Source organism: Papio anubis, chromosome 10 (genome assembly GCF_008728515.1).
Source record: "Papio anubis isolate 15944 chromosome 10, Panubis1.0, whole genome shotgun sequence".
Taxonomy (NCBI): Eukaryota; Metazoa; Chordata; class Mammalia; order Primates; family Cercopithecidae; genus Papio; species Papio anubis.
In genome coordinates, this window is record NC_044985.1 from 23,345,167 (window position 1) to 23,369,787 (window position 24,621).

Sequence of the window (24,621 nt, forward strand, 5' to 3'; positions counted from 1 at the left end):
ATTCTAAGTAACAGTTTTAAAGATATCATTTACAATTATTCACTTCAATATAATGTTATTGTTTTTACCATGAGTCCAAACAACAAAAGTTGTCTAGAACTTATCCTGGTTATAAACTCTTCTTCACAAAGCATTAGTGAAATTGATGTATCTTAATTTAGGTGATACCAAATAATTATTTTTATTGATATTCTTTTCCATCAATTGAATTAAGCATTTCTTCTGACATTAGTATCCTATCTTGTATCAATGAATGTTTGGTTGTTTTTCTAACATTCAAAGAGTTATCATATTTTCTGTGAATATTCTCAATGTTCTGATTATGTGATAGTCAGGATAAGCTAAACATTTGCTACATTAAGAACATGCATATGTACCCACATGTAGCCATTCCCTAGGTCTGGTCTTATAAATGCTGGTGATAAACCAGACAAAAGAAAAAAAAAGTTATCATATTTTTTAAATGTTTCTTGTGATGACATGCAATTTCTTAGATAAAAATAAAATAAATAAGGAATGTCTGTCTCGGCAACATGTTAAAATGAATGTTTAAAAGACATTTGATACTAATTAAGAAACTAGGAAATTAATTGCTCAGAATAATATTGGTTATCCTAGACAATACATTTTCAACAGAAGTCGAATTTGGTAATATTAATTTTGAAGCATTCACTGGACATGACACGGTTTAACATTGTAATCATTTACATTAACACCCCTTGTACTAATTTATATTTCATTAGCAATCTTGTCTTTATATTTTGATTTTCCAAGTAATTTCTTGCAAAGTAAATAATTTGGCCAGTAAAACTATAAATATTGTCTACCTAGCAACTGTATTTCTTTTTGTAAGTTATTAAATTTGCATTCAATTTTGCATCAGTTTTATGAGCTTGGTTAGTATGAGACAATGTGAAAAAGACTGAAAAAATAAGAATTAATCCTGAAATACTGTGAACGAACATACTCTGGATGCTATATTATACATCACCAACTTGTCAGCCACTCCCTAGATGACCCCTGTGCCTTCGTTGTATAAGCAGTTATTCATTTCCACTATTATTTGTTGAATCATGCAGCCATCCATCCCTTCCTCCATCCATGCATTCTGACACTGAACTAACATTTATTAAACACAACAATGAAAAAAATGTTTGGTCACAAAAGAGAGTGTAATCAGGTATTTTTGGTTTATCTGTAATATAAAATTAAAAACTAAATATTTGTTACTCTTTTAATATCATCACTTCTTTCACTTTCTCTGAAATTATGGCTGTGAGAGAGTAAGATTTGATCTTGGGCATATTTCTTAAATGGGAAAATAGAGTAAAAGTAGAAATTAAATGGATAAAAGTAAACAAAATCAAAAAGTTACATCACAATAGCAATCATTTCTTACAGTCTTTTTTTAATTTCAAAAACACATGTTGAACATCAACCATGTCCAAGGCATACTTTTAATTTCTCTACTTTCAAAACTTATGTATCAGTGTTTTTGAAATTGGCACTTTCTTTTTTTCTACAGCATGTTCTAGGTCATTATTTATTACACATTGAATTTTTATGTTAAATTTTAAATGACTTGCAATAACCACTATTACAAATCTAAAGATTTCTCATTTTAAATTTATTTTTATTATATAAATTTAAGGTTTACAAGATGTATTGATATACATATATTTTTAAATGATTACTATAGTCAAGCAAATTAACATATCCGTCACCTTTCATTACCTTTTATTCTGTGATGAAAGCACCTGAAATCTACAGTTGTAGGAAATTTCAACATATAATGCAATATTATTAGCTATATTCCTCATGGTGCACATCAGATCTCTAGATGTATTAATCCTACATGGCTGCAAGTTTGTACTCTTTGACTGACTTCCTGTTTCTGCTTTTTGCCTTTTCCTGATAGACACTATTCAATTCTGTTTCTATGTATGCAACTTGTAAAGATTCCATATATAAGTTAAATCATGCAATATTTTCTTTTGGGGCCTGGCTCATTTCGTTTAGTATATTATAGCACATTTACCAACAAATGGCACCTCTATGTTTAGCAATTGAGTATTAATATTTAAAACACATATATGTTATGTAGACATACATAGCTTACAATTTTTTCAACTGTCTCATTAAAATATTTGATTATCTTTGTAAATACTGGCCATGTGTTAAGAATTTTTGATATTTATTTGCACTTTAAAACTACAGAAGAAATATTTGATGTCTTCCTATTATAGTGCAGAAATATCCCTACCAGTGTTACAATTTTTACTCTAATGATTGACACTGTACAATCAAACAGTAATTGACTGTTTTAAAATGTTTTACTAAACTGATCAGTACAAGTCCTAAGGATATTCTCAAACTAGCTTATTAAGGTAAATGGAACTAAATTAGCACATATAACAAAGGATCATTCAAAATCACAAAGATCAAGGATTTTAATTTTATCCATACATACTGAGCATTTCCTACCTATAAGGCATAGTGCTAGGTAATGCAAGGAAGAACATAATATAAGCTTTGTTTTATGTTGAATTGAATATGATAGCTCATAAATGTAAATGACGGAAAAGAGGTATGTGGCAAAAGGATAGTACAGACGAGGAAGGGATTAACTGTTTGGCACAACATAATCTTTAGGGAAGCAGTCTTGCTTTAATGGGGCTTTTGATTACAGACAGAAATTAACTGGATTAATGGGGGTGTTGAAAAAGAGTATTAGCAATAGAGTGAAATAGAATTGCATATTCAAAATACTGCACATAGTTTGTTATTCTGTAATTTAAAATGAAGATTTATAGCAACAGGTGGGAGATGAGTATAAAATATAGAGATATGATTCTGTAGGGTCATGAGACCCATGATAATACCTTTGTTATATGGACAGTGGCAAGCTACTGAAAGATTGTTAAAACCAGAAAACTATGATAAAAGCTGCTACTCACAAAAGCGATTGCTTCTCGCTTTAGGAAATATGTAATTTATATTTTCCTAATAAAAAAAAATTGAATCATTCCAAAGTCATACAAATTTTATTTTTGGATGAGGCCTAAGGAGTATTCAAGACCAATCTCCACTTTGTGCAGATAAAGAAATTAAGATTCTTAGAAACATAATGATAATTTGAAGGCCTTACCACCAGCCAGGTGCAGAGCTGGACTGGAACACAAGTCTCTTAATTAATTTTTCAGAGTTATCTGAAGATTCCAAATCACTATAACTTTAGGAGATTGTTGCAAAATGTCATCACTTGGCACTGCGTGGTCCCAATTATCATTCTCCTATAATAGCTTTTACCTTTAGCTTTCGAATGCTGATTTTTAGGGTTCCTTGTCTTTCAGACGAATGTTTGGCATATGCTTGGTTAATAGGAGTAGTATTTGGTTTTTATGTGACTTCTTTTCATCTGAATCTGATTGAAAACAAAGTGAATTCTGGTGACTATCTATGCCCCAACCCCAGTATGGAAGTTCAAATACAGAATAGCTGTGTATTGGCACAGTCCCAGGACTGAAACAGAAGGAGATGCCAAAGGTCTAATGACAGAGTCAAGGTTTTTGGCTTATCTGTGAAGGAAAATTAACACATGGGCTTTAAATGAAAAATACCCCATCTTCATGCAAAATGCAGCAACATTAATTACTAGGATGAAGTCTATTCATATCTTATTTCAGAAGAAGGAGGGTTATTTTTCATTCTGGATGCACTGATTGTTATTCAATAACCTTGCTGAGTTTTGCCCTTACCTACATTTATCAACTATGAGAGTTACTCAGAAAATAAGTTTATAAGGTTAATTACCGGCACATTATGCAGAATGCAGAAAATTTGATAGTGGTTGAATATTATGCTGGCATAGGAGGGAACGTTTCAAAGAGCTCAGCTCTGATTGTTTGTGATATGGTGTTTCCTTAATTAAGAATGGCTGTTTGTATACATATGCACTCCCCACCTAAGGTACGTGCCAAGGTTTATTTTTTTTAACTCAACATTTCTTTCAGTTGCAAAAAGTCAAGATAAATTTATTGAGTTGATGAAAAAATGCTAATACTTAATATTTTTAAATTTCTGTTTAAGAAAGGAGCTTTTCCACCAATCTAAGTGAACTTGAGTTTTAAAAGAAAATGTACTTATGTGTGTTTCTGAGTGTGTGTGTGTTTGTGATTATATGATAATCATAGACTGCTCAGTTTTCCTCACAAAGCTGTTGGTATATCATTAAATTAGTCAACTAAGGCTTTCCGTTTTTACACTGACATTTAAATGGAATTTATGTTTTAAACATTTGCTTGATTAAGAGATGAGCATCAGTCTGCTTCTTCAGATTCATGAACTAATAACTTTCAGCATATTTTGAATAAAACAAAATGGAAAAGTAAAAGGCTCTGAACAGAAGCATATGTACACCTAGCAGCCTGTTGTATTTATACAATTAACATTTTGTGGACACCATTACCCTCCATTAGTTAAGCTTAACATATTTAATCAGTCTGTGGGATTACTGAGCAACAGTCAGCCTTTTAATTTTTCTTTTTTTGAAATTGAAAGTTTTAAACAGAGAAAAGAGGATTTCTTTTTTTCTTTTCTTTTCTTTTCTTTCTTTCTTTTTTTTTTTTTTTTTTTTTTTTGAGACAGAGTCTCGCTCTGTCACCCAGGCTGTAGTGCAGTGGTGCAAGCTCTGCTCACTGCAATCTCTGCCTCCCGGGTTCGAGTGATTTTCATGCCTCAGCCTCCTGAGTAGCTGGAATTACAGGTGTGCCCCACCATTTCCAGCTATTTTTTGTATTTTGAGTAGAGATGGGGTTTTACCATGTTGGCCAGCCTTAATTGATCCGGCAGCTCAGTCTCCCACAGTGCTGGGATTACAGGCCTCAGCCACCAGGTATGACCAAGAAGAGGATGTCTTTTTGTCATTTTTATAGTCCCAGGAAAATTGGGAGAATTCCTAGGTAGCTATGACTCACAACACCTTGTAAAGTATGATGTACCAGAAATTATCTTTCTGTCTGAGAAAGATTATTTTTTCTCATTTTTATTGTAAGTTATTTTTAGGCGCCATTCTGTCCACCTAAAATCATCTTCCCCTAGGTCTTGAATAGCTGACTCCTGGTTGTCACTCAGGTCTCAGTTCAAATGGCCTCTCCTCAGAGAGGTTCTCATGATAATCTAATCCACAGGATCCCATTCCCTAACATCAGTCACTGTCTCTCTCTCCACATGTTTTTTCATTATCTCCATTATACTTAGAACTATCAGAAAATATCTATTTGGATTTCTGTTTACTTGATTAACCTTGTCTGTCTTCTGTTTCTAAAATGTAAGGACTTTGGTAGTCCCTGTAGCCACCATATTCCCATTATTTAGAATGGGAGTACTGTAGTTCAAAAGCATTGGATGAATAGAAGAGAGAACAAAGGAGAACTTCTTATATGTGGTGTTTTCCATAATATACCCAGTAAGTAATATAAGTGTATGAAACAGATTAGGTATGATGACATCTGCCTCATGTAAACTCAGCTCTGACTGTTATTGTGATGCATTTGCACTCCCAAATGCCAGATTTTATGTGTAACTCATGACTTTTAATGTTGGAAAAATAACTGTTTGAACACTTACTGGCTGAAAAACTATGTCCTTGTGCCATTTAAATCTCTCTGAGACTCTTGTTTGCAACCACAGCTATAAAATTAAAAGACAGTAGACAGAGGGTTAAAAAATGCCAGGAATTTGGATACAACATGTCATCCCAAATAATTTATGTATTACATCATATTTCTATCCATAAAGATAAATTCAATTCTAAGAGAAACCCAAAAATAATATTGGTTTTAATAAGATAGAAGTTTAATTTTATCTCATAATGAGACATGGTATCTTGACTTTGTAGATTTAGTTGCTTCACCATTCTTACAAATGAGTTTGTCTCATGGTCCTCAGTAACTGCTTCATCTCAAGCCATCCGTCTCTACTGCAATGAGCAGAGTGAAGGAAGGGAATGGCAGAAAAGTGATAAAGAATGTTCATTACTGGGGGCGGAGCAAGATGGCCGAATAGGAACAGCTCCAGTCTCCAACTCCCAGCGTGAGCGACACAGAAGACCGGTGATTTCTGCATTTTCAACTGAGGTACTGGGTTCATCTCACTAGGGAGTGCGGGACAGTCAGTGCTGGTCAGCTGCTGCAGCCCGACCAGCAAGAGCTGAAGCAGGGCGAGGCATCGCCTCACCTGGGAAGCGCAAGGGGGAAGGGAATCCCTTTTCCTAGCCAGGGGAACTAAGACACACAACACCTGGAAAATCAGGTAACTCCCACCCCAATACTGCGCTCTACCAAGGACTTAGCAAATGGGCACACCAGGAGATTATATCCCACACCTGGCCGGGAGGGTACCACGCCCACGGAGCCTCCCTCATTGCTAGCACAGCAGTCTGTGATCTCCCAGCAAGGGAGCAGCAAGGCTGGGGGAGGGGCGCCGGCCATTGCTGTGGCTTAAGTATATAAACAAAGCGGCTGAGAAGCTCGAACTGGATGGAGTTCACAGCAGCTCAAGGAGTCCTGCCTGTCTGTGTAGAATCCACCTATGGAGACAGGGCACAGCTAAACAACAACAACAACAACAACAACAACAAAAGCAGCTGAAACCTCTGCAGATGCAAACGACTCTGTCTGACAGCTTTGAAGAGAGCAGTGGATCTCCCAACACGGAGGTTGAGATCTGAGAACGGACAGACTCCCTGCTCAAGTGGGTCCCTGACACCTGAGTAGCCTAACTGGGAGACATCCCCCACTAGGGGCAGACCAACACCCCACACCTCACACGGTGGAGTACACCCCTGAGAGGAAGCTTCCAAAGCAAGAATCAGACAGGTACACTTGCTGTTCAGCAATATTCTATCTTCTGCAGCCTCTGCTGCTGATACCCAGGCAAACAGAGTCTGGAGTGGACCTCAAGCAATCTCTAATAGACCTACAGCTGAGGGTCCTGACTGTTAGAAGGAAAACTAACAAACAGGAAGGACACCCATACAAAAACGCCATCAGTACATCACCATCATCAAAGACCAGAGGCAGATAAAACCACAAAGATGGGGAAAAAGCAGGGCAGAAAAGCTGGAAATTCAAAAAATAAGAGCACATCTCCCCCTGCAAAGGAATGCAGCTCATCACCAGCAATGGATCAAAGCTGGACAGAGAATGACTTTGACTAGATGAGAGAAGGCTCCAGTCCATCAAACTTCTCAGAGCCAAAGGAGGAATTACGTACCCAGCGCAAAGAAACTAAAAATCTTGAAAAAAGAGTGGAAGAATTGATAACTAGAATAATTAATGCAAAGAAGGCCATAAACGAATTGACAGAGATGAAAACCATGACGCGAGAAATACATGACAAATGCACAAGCTTCAGTAACCAACTCGATCAACCGGAAGAAAGTATCAGCGATTGAGGATCAAATGAATGAAATGAAGTGAGAAGAGAAACCTAAAGAAAAAAAAAGAAGAAAAGAAATGAACAAAGCCTGCAAGAAGTATGGATTATGTAAAAAAGACCAAATCTCATCTGATTGGGGTGCCTGAAAGCAGGGGAAAATGGAACCGCTGGAAAACACTCTTCAGGATATCATCCAGGAGAACTTCCCCAACCTAGTAGGCAGGCCAACATTAAAACCAGGAAATACAGAGAACGCCACAAAGATACTCCTCGAGAAGAGCAACTCCAAGACACATAATTGCCAGATTCACCAAAGTTGAAATGAAGGAAAGTCTTAAGGGCACAGAGAGAAAGGTCGGGTTACCCACAAAGGGAAGCCCATCAGACTAACAGCAGATCTCTCTGGGCAGAAACTCTGTTGCCAGAAGAGAGTGGGGCCACATTCAACATTCTAAAGAAAGAATTTCTGTTCCAGAATTTCATATCCAGCCAAACTAAGTTTCATAAGTGAAGGAGAAATAAAATCCTGCATACAGATAAGCAAATGCTTAGAGACTTTATTTCACCAGGCCTGCCTTGCATAAAAAGAACCCTCTTGCCAAACCTGTCACCATAAAATAACTACCTGAGGCCAGTGGAAGAACTGCATCAACTAACGAGCAAAATAACCAGTTAATATCATAATGGCAGGATCAAGTTCACACATAACAATCTTAACCTTAAATGTAAAATGGACTAAATGGTCCAATTAAAGACACAGACTTGGCAAACTGGATAAAGAGTCAAGACCCATCAGTTTGCTGTATTCCAGGAGACCCATCTCACATGCAGAGACACACATAGACTCAAAATAAAGGAATGGAGGAAGATCTACCACAAATGGAGAACAACAACAACAAAAGCAGGGTTTGCAATACAAGTCTCTGTTAAACACACTTTAAACCATCAAAGATCAAAAGAGACAAAGAAGGCCATTACATAATGGTAAAGGGATCAATTCAACAGGAAGAGCTTAACTATCCTAAATATATGCACCCAATACAGGAGCACCCAGATTCAAAGCAAGTCCTAAAGACTTACAAAGACCCTAGACTCCCACAATAATAATGAGACTTCAACACCACTGTCAACATTAGACACCCAACAAGACAAAGTTAACAAGGATATCCAGGAATTGAACTCATCTCTGCAGCAAGCAGACCCATAGACATCTACAGAACTCTCCACCCCAAATCAACAGAATATACATTCTTCCCAAAACCACATCACAATGCGTATCTCCAAAATTGACCAGTTACAATTGGAAGCAAAGCACTCCTCAGCAAAATGTACAAGAACAGAAATTATAACAAACTGTCTCTCAGACCACAGTGCAATCAAACTAGAACCAGGACTAAGAACCAATCAAAACCGCTCAACTGTGCATGGAAACTGAATAACCTGTTCTGAACGACTACTGGGTACATAATGAAATGAAGGCAGAAATAAAGATGTTCTCCTTTGAAACCAATGAGAACAAAGATACAACATACCAGAATCTCTGAACACATTTGAAGCAGTATGTAGTGGGAAATTTATAGCACTAAATGCCCACAAGAGAAAGCTGGAAAGATCTAAAATTGACACTCTAACATCACAATTAAAAGAACTAGAGAAGCAAGAGCAAACACATTCCAAAACTAGCAGAGAAGGCTAAAAGAAATAACTAAGATCAATGAAAGAACTGAAGGAGATAGGAGACACAATAAAAACCTCCAAAATCAATGAATCCATGAGTTGGTTTTTTTTGAAAAGATCAACAAAATTGATAGACTGCCAGTCAGACTAATAAAAAAAGAGAGAAGAATCAAATAGGACGAATGCAAAATGATAAAGGATATCACCACTGACCACAGAAATAATAAACTACCATCAGAGAATACTATAAACACCTCTACGCAAATAAACTGGAAAATCTAGAAGAAATGGATAATTTCCTTGACACTTACACTCTCCCAAGACTAAACCAGAAGAAGCTGAATCACTGAATAGACCAATAACAGGCTCTGAAATCGAGGGCAATAATTAATAATAGCCTACCAACGAAAAGTCCAGGACCAGATGGATCACAGCTGAATTCTACCTTCAGAGGTACAAGGAGGAGTTGGTGCACCATTCTGAAACTATCCCAATCAATAGAAAGAGGGAATCCTCCCAATCCCATTTTATGAGGCCAACATCATCCTGATACCAAAGCCTGGCAGAGACAATAAAAAAGAGAATTTGACCAATATCCCTGATGAATGATGCAAAAATCCTCAATAAAATACTGGCAAACTGATCCAGCAGCACACCAAAAGCTTATCCACCATGATCATGGGCTTCATCCCTGGGATGCAAGGCTGGTTCAACTTACGCAAAGTCAATAAATGTAATCCAGCATATAAACAGAACCAAAGACAAAAACCACATGATATCGCGAATAGTGCAGAAAAGGCCTTTGACAAAATTCAACAGCCCTTCATGCTGCTAAAACGCTCAATAAATTCAGTATTGATGGAACATACTCAAAATAATAAGAGCTATTTATGACAAACCCACAGCCAATATCATACTGAATGGGCAAAACTGGAAAAATTCCCTTTTGAAAAACTGGCACAAGACAGGGCTGCTGTCTCACCACTCCTATTCAACATAGTGTTGGAAGTTCTGGCTACAAGGCAACGTGGGCAAGTAGAAAGAAACTAAGGTATTCAGTTAGAAAGAAGAGCCAAATTGTCCCTGTTTGCAGATGACATGATTGTATATTTAGAAAATCCCATTGTCTCAGCCCAAAATCTCCTATTGATAAGAAACTTCAGCGAAGTCTCAGGATACAAAATACCTCAATGTACAAAAAATCACAAGCATTCTTATACTCCAGTAACAGACAAAGAGAGAGCCAACCAAGGAATGAACTTCCATCTACAATTGCTTCAAAGAGAATAAAATACCTAGGGAACTACAACTTACAAGGGATGTAAAGCGAATCTCTTCAAGGAGAACTACAAACCACTGCTCAGTGAAAATAAAAGAGGATACAAACAAATGGAAGAACATACCCTTCCATGGATAGGAAGAATCAATATTGTGAAAATGGCCATACTGCCCAAGGTAATTTATAGATTCAATGCCATCCCTATCAATCTACCAATGAGTTTCTTCACAGAATTGGGAAAAACTGCTTTGAAGTTGATATGGAACCAAAAAGAGCCCGCATTGCCAAGAGAACCCTAAGTCAAAAGAATGCCGGGAGGCATCACACTACCTGACTTCAAACTATACTGCTACAGTAACCAAAACAGCATGGTATTGGTACCAAAACAGAGACATATAGACCAATGAACAGAACAGAGTCCTCAGGAAATAATACCACACATCTACAGCCATCTGATCTTGACAAATCTGAGAGAAACAAGAATGTGGAAAGGATTCTATTTAAAGAAATGGTGCTGTACTACAGCCATAAGTAGAAACCTGAAAATTCGATCCTTTCCTTACCTCTTTATGTACGATAGAATTAATCCAAGATGGATTTAGAGACTTAAATGTTAGACTCCACACCATAAAAACCCTAGAGGAAACCTAGGTAGTACCATTCAGGATATATAGGTATGGGCAAGGACTTCATGTCTGAAACACTAAAAGCAATGGCAACAAAAGCCAAAATTGACAAACGTAATCTAATTAAACTTAAAGAGCTTCTAACAGCAAAGGAAACTACCATCAGAGTGAACAGGCAACCTGCTAGAATGGGAGAAAATTTTGCAATCTACTCATCTGACAAAGGGCTAATATCCAGAACCTACAAAGCATAAACAAATTCTATAAGAAAAAAAACAAACAACCCCATCAAAAAGTGGCAAAGGATGAACAGACAGTTCTCAAAAGCACACATTCATACAGCCAACAGACATGAAAAATGCTCATCAATCACTGGCCATCAGAGAAATGCAAATCAAAACCACAATGAGATACCATCTCACACCAGTTAGAATGGCAATCATTAAAAAGTCAGGAAACAACAGGTGCTGGGGTGATGCGGAGAAACAGGAACACTTTACACTGTTGGTGGGATTGTAAACTAGTTCAAACTATTACGGAAAACAGTATGTATGATTCCTCAAGGATCTAGGAACTAGAAGTACCATATGACCCAGCCATCCCATTACTGGGCATATACTTAAAGTGATTATAAATCATGCTGCTATAAAGACACATGCACACGATGCTGCTTTATTATGCATCTATTCACAATAGCAAAGTCTCAGAATCAAACCAACTGTCCATCAGTGACAGACTGATTTCAAGAAAATGTGGCACATATACACCATGGAATACTATGCAAGTCATAAAAAATGATGAGTTTGCGTCCTTTGTAGGGACATGGATGCGCTGGAAACCATCTCTACAAACTGTCGCTAGTTAGAACAGAAAACCAAACACTGCATGTTCTCACTCATAGGTAGGAACTGAACAATGAGATCACTTGGACTCGGGAAGGGGAACATCATACACTGGGGCCTATCATGGGGAGGGGGGAGGGGAGAGGGTTTGCACTGGGAGTTATACCTGATGTAAATGACGAGTTGATGGGTGCTGGCGAGTTGATGAGTGCAGCACACCAACATGGCACGAGTATACATATGTAACAAACCTGCACGTTATGCACATGTACCCTAGAACTTAAAGTATAATAATAATAATAATAATAATAAAACAAGAATGTTCATTACTCAACTCTTAAGGAACTTCCCTGCAATCTAAGATATATATTCTATATAATTCTAAGATATATACTCTCTACAAATTTATTTATTCAGAAAATATTTACTGAGAGGAATTGGGTATGAATATGTGACACATTTTGTTATTTGTCCTCTAGGATATAGTAATTAGAAGGCATCGTTCTGGAAGATGGAGAAACACCAGTGAACAAAACCGTATCTGCCTTCAAGGAATTTATGTGCAGGCAGAAGAAAAAAAAAATGACACGGAAGTAAAATATATTAAATGTTATATACAGGTGGATAAATTCAGTGATATATCCTGTCATATATGTGCAGAGGCAATCCTGGGGTGCACAAGGAATAAACCATTGCAATAATCCAAGTAGGAAGTGTTGAGGGCCTGTATTTGCAGGACAACTGAAGAAGTATTTTTGAGGTAGAATCAGTGGGATACAGTAGTCAGCTGAAGAGAACAGATGTCTGAATTTTTCATATCACGATTCTCCTTGTAATATAAACATTTTTCTTTTTTAAAATTACTGCAAGTGGACTCTTTGGAACAACACTTCTTTATTTTTAGTGCTTTTAATGGTTGTAGGAAAAAGATCTTTAGAGCAACAAGACAAAAAAAAGAGTACATGATCTTTCTAGTCTCATGCTTTGCCATGAATACTGTCCCATCTGGCCCCTGCAATCTCCATCTCTACTACTGAAAGGATATTCCATAAAGCATTTATGAGTTCTAGCTTTAGCGTACAGGAGTCTGTGACCTACAAATTGGCAAGGCAGACCACTATAGGTGGAATAATCATATATTTTTAAAAACTGGCATCTTTCAGTTGTGTGAAAAAATGATAGTGTGAATTAGACCATATGCCTGTTCTCTGAATGTAATTATTACTGGCTCTAGCTAACATCCCCTGAATCTCAAATACAAAGTAAAGAAGATCTATGGCTTTGATACATACTGAGAACCTTTTGATGATGTAACAAAGCATCTGCATTGGGAACCAAGAAAAAGCTTTAACTCTTTTGCTTAATATGATGTAATTTTGTAAATATCTTATGTATGGTATGATTTGTAAAAGTATATATTGTTGGGATATGTTTCTGGTTGATGGGTTGAAAAGTAAAGGGAACAAAAAACAGTTATTCAACTGGTTAAATGACTCTACAATATACTAGGCTATAATTTTGACTGACATTGTCACTCAAATGACCTTGGCTGACAATATCATATGTTATGATATTGCTTAGACATATCTTAAAGAAAGCCATCAAGTCTCAAAATAGTAAAAATACCCAGAACGGAAAACATCCAACAACGTAGAAAGCTGAAGCTCAACTTTGGGATAAGATGTGATATGGTTTGACCATGTCCCCACCCAAATCTCATCTTGAATTGTAGTTCCCATAATCCCCACGAGTCATGGGAGGGACCCAATGGGAGGTAACTGAATCATGGGAGCAGTTACCTCCATGCTATTCTCCTGACAGTTGTCATGAGATCTGATGGTTTTATAAGGGGCTTTTCCTCCTTTTGCTTGGAACTTCTCCTTCCTGCCACCATGTAAAGAAATCTGTGTTTGCTTCCCCTTCTGACATGATTGCTTCCTGAGGCCTCCCCAGCCATGCGGAACTGTGAGTAAATTAAGCCTCTTTTCTTTATAAATTACTCAGTCTCAGGCAGTTCTTTATAGCAGCATACAAAAGGACTAATACAAGATGGCTTTGTATCTTCAAAATAAGCTACTCTACTTTCATCTGTACAATATCAACAGAAAAGTGTAGAAAACTAAATGAAAATAATCAGAGATACATGGCTGTTTATAGATGGTATGTTTATTCACCTTTCTTGTGATCCTAAAAATGTTTTTAAGTTTCCTATGCCTCAGTTTCTTCATTTATTGACTGAATATTACATTTCAAAAAATACTAAAAATGTAACATTACATTTATAGGGTGCTGAGTCTCCAGCGAGAAAAAGTAAATGTTTCAATCCACTTGTTCCTAGTTCTTGCCTTTGTAACAAATAGAAGTTAAAAATATAATTTTTCAGGAAAAGAGGAAAATTCCCATGCGGTTTATCCACCCCTGATTTTGGCCACATTTGTTTTGATGGGAATTGCTAAGGGAGGGGAAAAACATGTGCTTATGCTATTTTGTATAGGTAGAGATGTTTGATATGTAATAAAGGAGCAGATTGAGGATGACATGTGAAGGATCATGAAAAAGTGTCCTAGCCAGAATACAATTCTCTTAGCTAGGCTTGGTGACTGAAAAACCACTGCTAGAACTATTCTCATAAGCTGGACTAAAGAATCATAAAATTAGTCTTAATCAAATGAAAGCAATCACCTTATTTAAGACCTCATTGATGTCCTTTAATTTTGATATATGTTAACTCATAAGAACTGGAAACCATTTGTCAGAGAACACAATTTCTAACCAGCTTAACCTTCTCCATCCTCCATAGCCCCTCTCACAAGAGCTCAGGTTATCTCTGTGGTAGATAAAAGATTGTTGTTGCTTCCTCTTCCTATCTCAAACTATTGCCTTCTTCTCCCTGCCCGTTTCCATCTTTTCTTCTTATCACTCTTCATTTCTTAACAACTTTTAATCTAGTTTTAATCCAGTTTTTAACTGTATAACACTACTGAAACATGCTCATTAATATACCCCTTTCTTTTTAAATCTTGCATCTTTTTTTTTTTTTTTTTTTTTTGTGCTTCATTCTCCCTATAGCCTCACTAGCATTGAGCAAGTTAAATGTCCTTCTTTACTTGAAATTCATTTCTCTTTTTGCCTTTGTGACCCTGAATACTCTCGTTCTCATTCACCTTATACTTCTTTGGATACTCTTTCTGCCTCTTTAGGTGGTTCTGCCTTCTCCTGACCCCTAAATTTAGAATTGCCCAAATCCAATTTTGCTTCTTAACATTTGAAGATTAGGGCTATTACAAGACTGATTCAGGCCGGGCTCGGTGGCTCAAGCCTGTAATCCCAGCACTTTGGGAGGCCGAGACGGGCGGATCACGAGGTCAGGAGATCGAGACCATCCTGGCTAACACGGTGAAACCCCGTCTCTATTAAGAAATACAAAAAACTAGCCGGGCGAGGTGGCGGGCGCCTGTAGTCCCAGCTACTCGGGAGGCTGAGGCCGGAGAATGGCGTGAACCCGGGAGGCGGAGCTTGCAGTGAGCTGAGATCCGGCCACTGCACTCCAGCCTGGGCGACAGAGCGAGACTCCGTCTCAAAAAAAAAAAAAAAAATTCTTTCTAAACTGGCTGCAGCAAAGCTTCATAGAAACTGGTACACTGAATGCGTAAGGCAATCAATCTTGGCAGTGCTGCAATGTGAGTTCAGGGCAAGGTTCTGCCGGGCTGAATAGCTGTAACTATAGGACTTGTGCCCCACACCTTGATCATGTTGGTCGTGGGGATAAGACTCCCACAACCATAAATACTGGAGTGATAGATCAGCACTCAGCTAGCCTTATAGCTGTAGTCTCAAGGCTTGGACCTAGTTTCCTGATTGCTCCCGGGGAGGGAGACTCTGGTGCTTTCTCAACCAATGAGTGTTTAGCTAGGTTTGAGTCTAGGTTCTGCGATATCATACTAGTGTTGAATCTCAGTTCCTAATCATGCCATGAAAGATGGGGACCTCCCCAGTCAAGGAGCTTAGAAACCCCCAGGCCAAGGGCCAGGTCCCTCTCTAGAAGTCTAATATGTCTTTGTGTGCTGCCACAGACTGCAAAGAACCAGAGTCGTGCATATCTACTGTTACTGCTTTCATTTCTGTGACTTTTCCCCACTAATGGTATTCCAGAAGACTGGTGTGTGTGCTTTCTGATAATTCTTCTTAGATTGATCCACAGCCCTCTTTTTCTCAAGGTGTTCACCCACTTTCATGACTCTCTATTTACAGTGAGTTCAGTGGCAGAGAGTACAGTTTATTTACATCTTGTGTCACCACTCCCTAGCATGAAGACTGCTTAAGGTAATCATTTTGCTCTACCAAACTCTACAAGCAGCCTGCAGGAAATCATGGACATTTTTGAATAGGATAATAACATAATCAGAGCAGTTTTTTAGATGCGTTTTCCCTTTAAAAATAGCTCCCTTTGTTTTCCTTCTATCTTTGTGAAGAATGTAATCATTGACTGTCACCCAAGCCCAATACCTTGCAGTCATTTCTGAATCTTCAGTCTGTCAGATTCTATGTTAGTGACAATGGGATGAGGAGATATAATATTAGTTACAAATTTTGATTGCTCCATGTTACCGTTTCTTCTTGGATGTCATGTAAACTCTGGGCAGGAACCAAACTACCAAACAGCTCTGTAATAGTAGCTTTTCACATTTTTGTTGTTATTAAACTATTTCTTTTGTAAATGCCTTGTCTCCTCATCTAAATTAAATGCTCTCTAAGGGCAGTGACCCTATTCTGCAGTACCTACACAGTTTTGTGCATAACTACTGCTGAGGAAATAATGGTTGAATTTGATTAGATGATGATAATGCCAAGGTCAGTCATCCTTCAGTTACATAAAAGAACAAAAACACGAGGAGGAGAGAAGCATCACAGGGTAATCACGAGTGAAAAGGCGCTAGGACATGTTGAAAGACTATCATCCATCTCCCAATTTTTATTAGATAAGGTCTTAACGAGTTTAAATGCCACCTTTACCAATTATCATAAACATACATCCTTTTCAGCTATACATCAGACAACTGATGCTTTCTAGCCTGATGACAAGGTGCTTTCTAATTAAACCAAGGAAGTTCTCTGCTTTTTCTGTTGAAAACCGTAGAAAATTTAAACATGGAAACATTTATTATGTTCCCTGACACACATAAAATTATTCTGAGGTAATTTGTAGACAAAATACGCAGACAAAATAAACAAGCATATGTTTCTGTGAAGGGCAACAGCTTCTACAAATGTCCGACCTTGTTTGCAAGGTTCAGGACAGCATTATGAGATTTCCCAATCTGAAATTAACACCATCCATCTACACACCAGCAAGTGTCTAGGGAGGTGGCACCCAAAGAACCAGCTTGCAGACTGAGTGGGAATTGAATGTCCAGGTTACCTGGGTCTTAGGAGCAACATTTGTTTTTATGTGCTCATCAGGCCAATGCCTATTCCATCAGCAATTTCATTTTGTGAACTTGTTAAGAAATGTTTTGGTATTATACAAAATATTTAACAAAAGAGCTCTGAATTTAGTTGTGAAGACTTTAGCATTATTATGCCTATGCAGAACTATGCCATATGTTTAAAAATAAAATTCAGCATGTAGAGATACTGTCACATCATTCCACATCCCTTTTCTTCTTGTCTTAAAGTTCCAGTGCAAGACTTCATTCGTCATTCTGAGTGTGTGTGCATCTTTATGTTTTAGGTAGTTTTTGTAGCTCAGCAACACCATCCTCATGCCTTTGATGGCATTTTCTCTACACCCCTTCTTTAAATTCTTAAGAGAGTTTGTATTGTGATAGGCAAACCTAAAAAAACTAGAATCCCTCAGAAGGGACTCTATTAATTGATCCCCTTTACACTTCTGCAGCATTATCAGCAACCAACCACTCCTTCAATAGAAGGTTGAACTTTCTATTCTAGAACTGGAATTGTATGTAGTTCTCTCATACAACACTGGGCCTTCACACACCTATGTGCCTTTGCCTTTGCAATTTCCTCTGGCTACATACTTCCTGTACAAATAATAAAATCATAAATTGTATCTGGCTTGAAAGAGATACTTTGATATATGAAGATTACTAATCTTTATTATGAAAGGAGGAAGGAGAAAGAAAAAATGGTGTAAAGAGTCTTTTTCCTCTGAGGTTGTAGAAGAAATTTTTACTTTGCCACTTTCCTCTGTGCAAGTTATGAAGCCTTTTGAGTCTTAGTTTCTTATCTGAAAAAATGAGGATCATAATATACATGTCATGTGGTTGTTATGAGGATTAAATAAGGTCATATGAAATGTTATAGGCAAAGTAAATAGTAGTTTTTTGTTTATTTCAGACCATCATTTCTATGCCTTTAAGACTTTCTCTCAGCTAGGGCCCTTATGATTCTGTATTACTTTTTTTCTTTAGGGATGTCTAATAATAGGTATCAAGAGACATCAATCTCCTATATATTTATTTTTTGTATATGTCTTCTCGAGGCTTAACTAAATTAATATTGTTCACTATTAAAAGAAGAAAAACATTCAATTTCATTTAAGAGCTTTAGCAAACATGTATAGGGTAAGGGTGGCAGTACTGTCAGAATTTAGAGTCCTTAGGACAACTGTATTTCACAGGAAGAAAGTCAGTGAACAGGCCCTTCTCCATCTTTCTGCCTCCAGAATCACAAGATCCTTTCTTATTTTTCTGTATGCTCATTCTCCATTCTGCTCTCTGTAGATAAGTTTCTTTCATACAGTTTGTGATGTCTGTTCTACCATGATTTCAGCTCCTCTGCATCTCTGTTGTAACTTTATAGCTCAGTGTTTAACAGCAGAAGACCCCGAGTGTCTTTGTCTCCTAGTTCACATTATCATTAGCTAGGCTGTCATCTTGGTTCTGGTCTGCTCTGACCATGGAAGTTAGCATTACAGCTGGTGGAATATGGCCCCTGGTGGATCGACGCTCCACACCCGGATAGCAGTGTCATAGAGACAATTTGGATCTGAAGCCGAAGGATAGCAACTCTATTAAAGGGTTTACTTTTAAATCTTACTAGGGTTTGAGGCTACCTGAAGCCCAGATGAAATTTCCAAGATCTATTGGAGGCTTTGGCTGGATTAGATACAGGGTAGAGAGCAGGTCTAATGATTGACCCCAGGTTTTGGATTTGACAGACTTTTCTTGTTTTATTTGGTTTCCAATCCACTTTCCAGAAACCATTTTTCTGTAAACAGTCCTCGCCTCTTGTCTCATCTAGATTTTTAGGTCAGAGGAAGGATGGAATAAGAACATACAGCAACTGCACTTTCCGGTTTCTCCCCCAGGTTTGATCTACAGCTTTCAAATAGGTGTTGTGTAAACTGAAGTGCAAATTAAATGAGATACTCTGCTAGAAAAATAGTGTCACATGTGACAAAAATTTTATACTGACCTGACTGTGGCAGACATCGTGGCTGTCTCCCAACATCACGTTTACCACTTTCCTATTATGTTATCCTCATGGAATGTGGATGAGATTGACTCACTGCAGCATCTGAGTAGGTGAGGTCAGACTTGTTAAAGCCACAAGGCCACAGTTATTGCTTCAGGAAATCTGGTTCTAAGCTCTTCAACTATGGCAATCCTCTGGCCACAGGAACTATGCAAAAATGAGCATTTCACTGAATTTAGTAAATATGTAGCATTTTGTAAGGAAAATACTTTTCTAACAGGTTTATGAAAAAGGAAGATCTGTCCTTGTCTTGGACAAGGAAATATGTAAATCAGATTGCAACTGGCTGTCTTAGTGCTATAAGGGAGCAAGTTTTTATATGAAACTTTTTGTTACAGAAATCAGATTAGAGAAATCAAAAGAATGTGGATATTAATGAAAGTATAGGCTGCATAAGTGAAACAAATCTAATGCTCTTTTAATATTTGTACTTTTTGTCTATATAAATCCATAAATTATCTCTATTATTTAAGTCATTTGTAGTAATTTGTTTTTTTCACTTGTACTAAAAACAATTTCAACTGATACCCTGGCATTAGCATGCACACATGTGCGCACACACACACACACAAATACACCAAATTCTGATATTAGCAAATATTCCATCTTTAGGCATGGCTGCATTATAGGAACTCAACTGATTATCAGGATTTGTTTTGTCTCTCTTGAGTCTTTCTTCCATTTAACTGCGTTCATTTTGTGGTTTCATGCAGTAGTTCCTAGAAACTCTATCCTCACCCTACCACAGTCCAAAAATCGCTATTATTTCAGCTTCAAATCCCAAGGAAAAGATAAGGAATTTTTTTTTCCCATAAATCCCAGCCAACACCTTATTGTTTCTCATTTACTCTGATTGCGTCTCAAACATCTCATTGAATAATCAGTGTGAATCCAAAAATATGCTACTCAGTGAAATGTCTACCTCTGAAGAAAGGGGTGTAGTAAACTACCCCTAACTGAACATAGTAAAAGTTAAGTGAGGGGTGGTACTTCAGAGGAAAAGTTGATGTGATTATCAGATGAATGGATAAAATCTGGGCAGGTGCAAAAATAGATATCTACTAAAGATACTATCATATCAAATCAAGCTTCATTAAAATCAAAAGTTAAATATTTAATAAAGGTTATCAATAGCTTCAGCATTAAAGATGAAGACTGAAAGAGTTTAAGTAATTTTTCCATGGTCGTATCCAGTGAATTGCAAATTAATTGACGTAGAATCCAGAACATCTCCTTCTTAGTTGCAATCTGTTCATAAAAATGGAAAGGAAGCATATTATTCCGTTTTCACACTGCTATAAAGAAATACCCAAGACTGGGTAATTTATAAAGGAAAGAGGTTTAATTGACTCACAGTCATTCATGGCTGGTGAGGGCTCAAGAAACTTACAGGTATGACAGAAGGTGAAGCAGGGACATCTCACCTGGCAGCAGGAGACAGAGAAGAGTGAATGAAGGAGGAACTTGTCAAACACTTATAAAACCATCTGATCTCGTGAGAACTTACTATTATGAGAACAGCATGGAGGAAACCACCCACAGGATTCGATCACATCCCACCAGGTTCTCCCCTCAACACCTGGGAGATTATAATTCAAGATGAAATTTGTGTGGGGAGACAAAGCCTAACCATATCAGGAGGTATATCAATAAGAAAAAAAGTTAAATGTCTCAGTTAGGATTTTTACATGGTATCATTTTGGGGGTCATTAACCTACTGGGAGAAGGGTGAAATTTTGTCTCTTTCTTCATTTTAGGAGAAATAAAATAGATGCTCATATTTAACACAAAATTATAATTTAAGGAGAAAATCACCTCAAATATGTCAGAGCATATCTCTGTGAACATCCTTTCTCTATTTCTTGGCAGGTCTGCTTCTAATTTATTTAATTATTAGATTCTTATATGGATTTTCCCTGCTGCCTGGTACTCATCAGAAATAAAGGAAGTTAATTGATCCTGGAAGAATATTTTCTTCCACAGGAAGAATTAAATAAAAGTCAATGACACATATCTGTCTTAGCAGAGCATCTAAAATCCTGATCTCACCTAAAAAGACAAGAAGAGGAAGGGAAACATGTCTATGGCCTATCATTTTCCAGGAGAAGGAATCACTTTTCCTGTACCACCCTCCAATGAACATGTAAATGAAAAGCAAAAGAAAAAAGCAAAGACAGCTAACAATGACTATAGGCTTGAGAGCTTTGATTCAGAGAGGAATAAGGAGGAAAAATAAAATACCTATCAGAGTTCAAGAGCTTCATACAAGGGCCGATAAGACAGATTCTGAAGTCATGAGGCTTTCCATTGGCTTCCAAAGCTACAGCTTACGTTTCTCATCTGACACTGTCAAAAGGAATGGTAAGTATTTTACAGGCTACTCACATGTTAGATTTCCAAAGAGCTTTTGAAAGTATCATAAAGGTTGTGATAAAACATATTTTTATATAGAATAGGTCAGAGGTTCTATTTAAAATTCCTTTCAATATAAAATGAACATGAGGCATTCTCAGATAGAAACGCTACATAGAATAGACAGAGAATGTCTAACATAATGACATCAGATTTTGTTCCAACAGAGGGGTCAAAAATAGCTGCTGTGTAATACCACGGGAGCAGTAATTTTGTATTGCTAACATTCCATTAGTAGTACCATGTAGGAGATTTGGTTGAGAGCAGACAGAAAACAGCCCTCCAGTTATTGGCCTTATGTCTTATTCATGTGTAAAAGAAGAGGTAGGCAGTGGTTATAGGGAGTGGTAGACAGAAAAAAAAGAAACACAAGATAGTATGAATTTCCAGCCGTGTTAGCATGAAGATAAGTCATTTATTAATGCATTTATTCATTCACAATTCTTCAAATATTTCTGAATGTTTCCTGTCAGCCAAACTGTAGTATTACTCATTTGATTCTTCTAGAAGCACTCTTGTAGAACATGAAGTGTATTCATTCAAAGAAAGATTAGAAAAATGTAAAAAAAAAACAAAAAACAAAAAACAAAAAAACACCTAAGCAATTGTGTGCATATACACATATAATTTGAAACTTTTTTTTAAGTTTTTATTTAGATATAGTTTTAAATTCCAGAGGTGTTACATAAAGAGTTCAAAGAGTTACTTCTAGGAATGTATGTTAAATAGAAGGAAATAATCAGACACACGAGCCCATATTTATTCATAAAGATGTTCGTTTCAGTCTTATTTCTGATAACTTGTGAAAATAATCTAAATGAATATCAGTTGAGGACTAGATAAATTAAGATGTGTTTATGTTATCAAATACTGTATAGTCATTAAAATCATGTTCTCAAAAATTAAATAGTTATTTCTACATTATGATCTCAATTTTATGATATATGCTCACAGATATATATAAAATTTAATGGAAGTTTATACCCAAACAGTGCTTATTCCTAAGTGTTGATTATGAATTTCTTGCATAGTATGTCTCAGGAATTTGATCTTTGTCAGACAAAAAACAGGATTTGAGGAATGAGTATCAAGGAATAATTAAATTTGTACTGACCCTCAAAACTTTTGTATTATCCCAAACTGCAGATCTTTAAGGCTAAGTTAGTCTATGTAACTCATAAGAGTTTGAAACTGTGCTCTGAGTAATTCACCATTTAAATGACCTTTAGTTTGACAGAGTAAAGATTATTTATGTGGCAGCAAATGAGACTGGCTTTTCTTCAAGACTCCAACTTTTGAAGTGGAGGTACTGTCAACCTTGCTCTGAGTTGACTCCACCAGGCCCCAGGCCAATTTCCATATAACTTGGGGCTAGGGTTTATATCTCAAAGTCTATAACAGATGTGCAAGCTCTTCTCCAAAGCTTCGAGGAATAGAAATGCTGAAAGGTAAGTAGACCTAGATTCCTGTAAGAGCCATGGAAACAAAGGATATTAAGGAGACAAGAACAACACAGCTTATAAATAAGGCCAAGCTTTATACCGTATAAAATCAGAAAGAACTGGGTAGAATGATGTCATGTAAATTTTCCTCCTTACTGGTTACCTTAGCTTAAAAGTAGAGCATTAAGGCAGACTCTTGATACCTGTAAAGTCTTGAGGTGCCTGGAGTCAATAAACAAAGAAACCATTAATTGGAGAGAGAGGCTAGAAAGACTGCCTGAAATCTCCAGATGGGAATGTATAGCAACAGCTTCTAGGCCAGTCCTACTAAATGCAGAAAATCCCTGCTGGCTGCCGACACATCAGCTGCCACCATGGTGTAAACCCAACTGAATTTTGAGATTAAAAGTTCAGTTAAAATAGAGGGTTTGGGGGCATCTATACAAATTGGAGGAAAACATGTGGAATTTTATTAATTATAAAGACACTTTCTTGTTGAATCTACATCGGGAGTTTGATTTCAAATGGCAGGTCCCTCTAATTATCATTCAAAAAAAATGAGACTTTAGGAGGCAAATCTGTGTAACTGCAAGTACAGGAATGCTTTCCCTTAAGCATGACTAGTTCAGAAAGTTGGCACCAAACACAAGCAGCTATTTGCCTTCCCTGTTTCCTAGCTACAACAGTGAAGCAAGCTCCATGTAGGCAGCTGGAAATGAGTTCTGACTGGACAATTATATAAATGTCACTCTAGGTGGTTATCTTATCAGGTTTTTTTCTTTCTTTCTTTCTTTCAGAGACGCAGCATCATATTTCAGGGGTACTGGATTAGTTAACATAAAGAGAAGGCTTAGATATATTGCCACAATAAAAACAAAGATGTCTCAGACACTGGCTTTATAGTATTATCTACAGATGGAGACTGTTGGAGAGGCCCTGTGGATGTAAAGCAAACCCAGTTCATTCATTGCTCCAGCTGTATTGATAGTCATACTTTCCAAAGACCCTGGACAGTGACTGATTTATCCACTACACAGTCTGCATTTTACTTGAGGCAATTCTTTAAAAGCAAGGTCACTACAATGCATGCCTTTTAACATATATTACGAGCACCTAGAATCTTATCAATAAATCTTGATTTGGGGAAACCCATTAAACTCTCCGAGCAATAATAGGCATATCCAAGAGTAAGATCTCAGAGAAAGACCACAATCTGCCACTCCGTCTGATTGATATGTATTAGGAATGGACAGTAGCCTCTGAAGTGTCCCATAGAAGCTCAAGCAGGTAAAACAGTGCAATTTTACACATCTGTGAAGTAGAGGTTGTTTTAGTGAAGTAAAAATGACATGCTAGCTTTAGGCTACATTTTCCATTAAGAAATGAGGGCAAAATAGTTGTATGTT

General features: G+C 37.1%; 1 non-coding gene across 1 annotated transcript; it reads left to right on the top strand.

Annotated features, from left to right (window-relative positions):
• The first annotated feature begins 296 nt into the window (after nt 1–296).
• On the top strand, nt 297–427 carry LOC116269289. Its single transcript, XR_004176768.1, has one exon. It is a non-coding gene; the product is annotated as a small nucleolar RNA SNORA72 (small nucleolar RNA).
• Nucleotides 428–24,621: the final 24,194 nt, after the last annotated feature.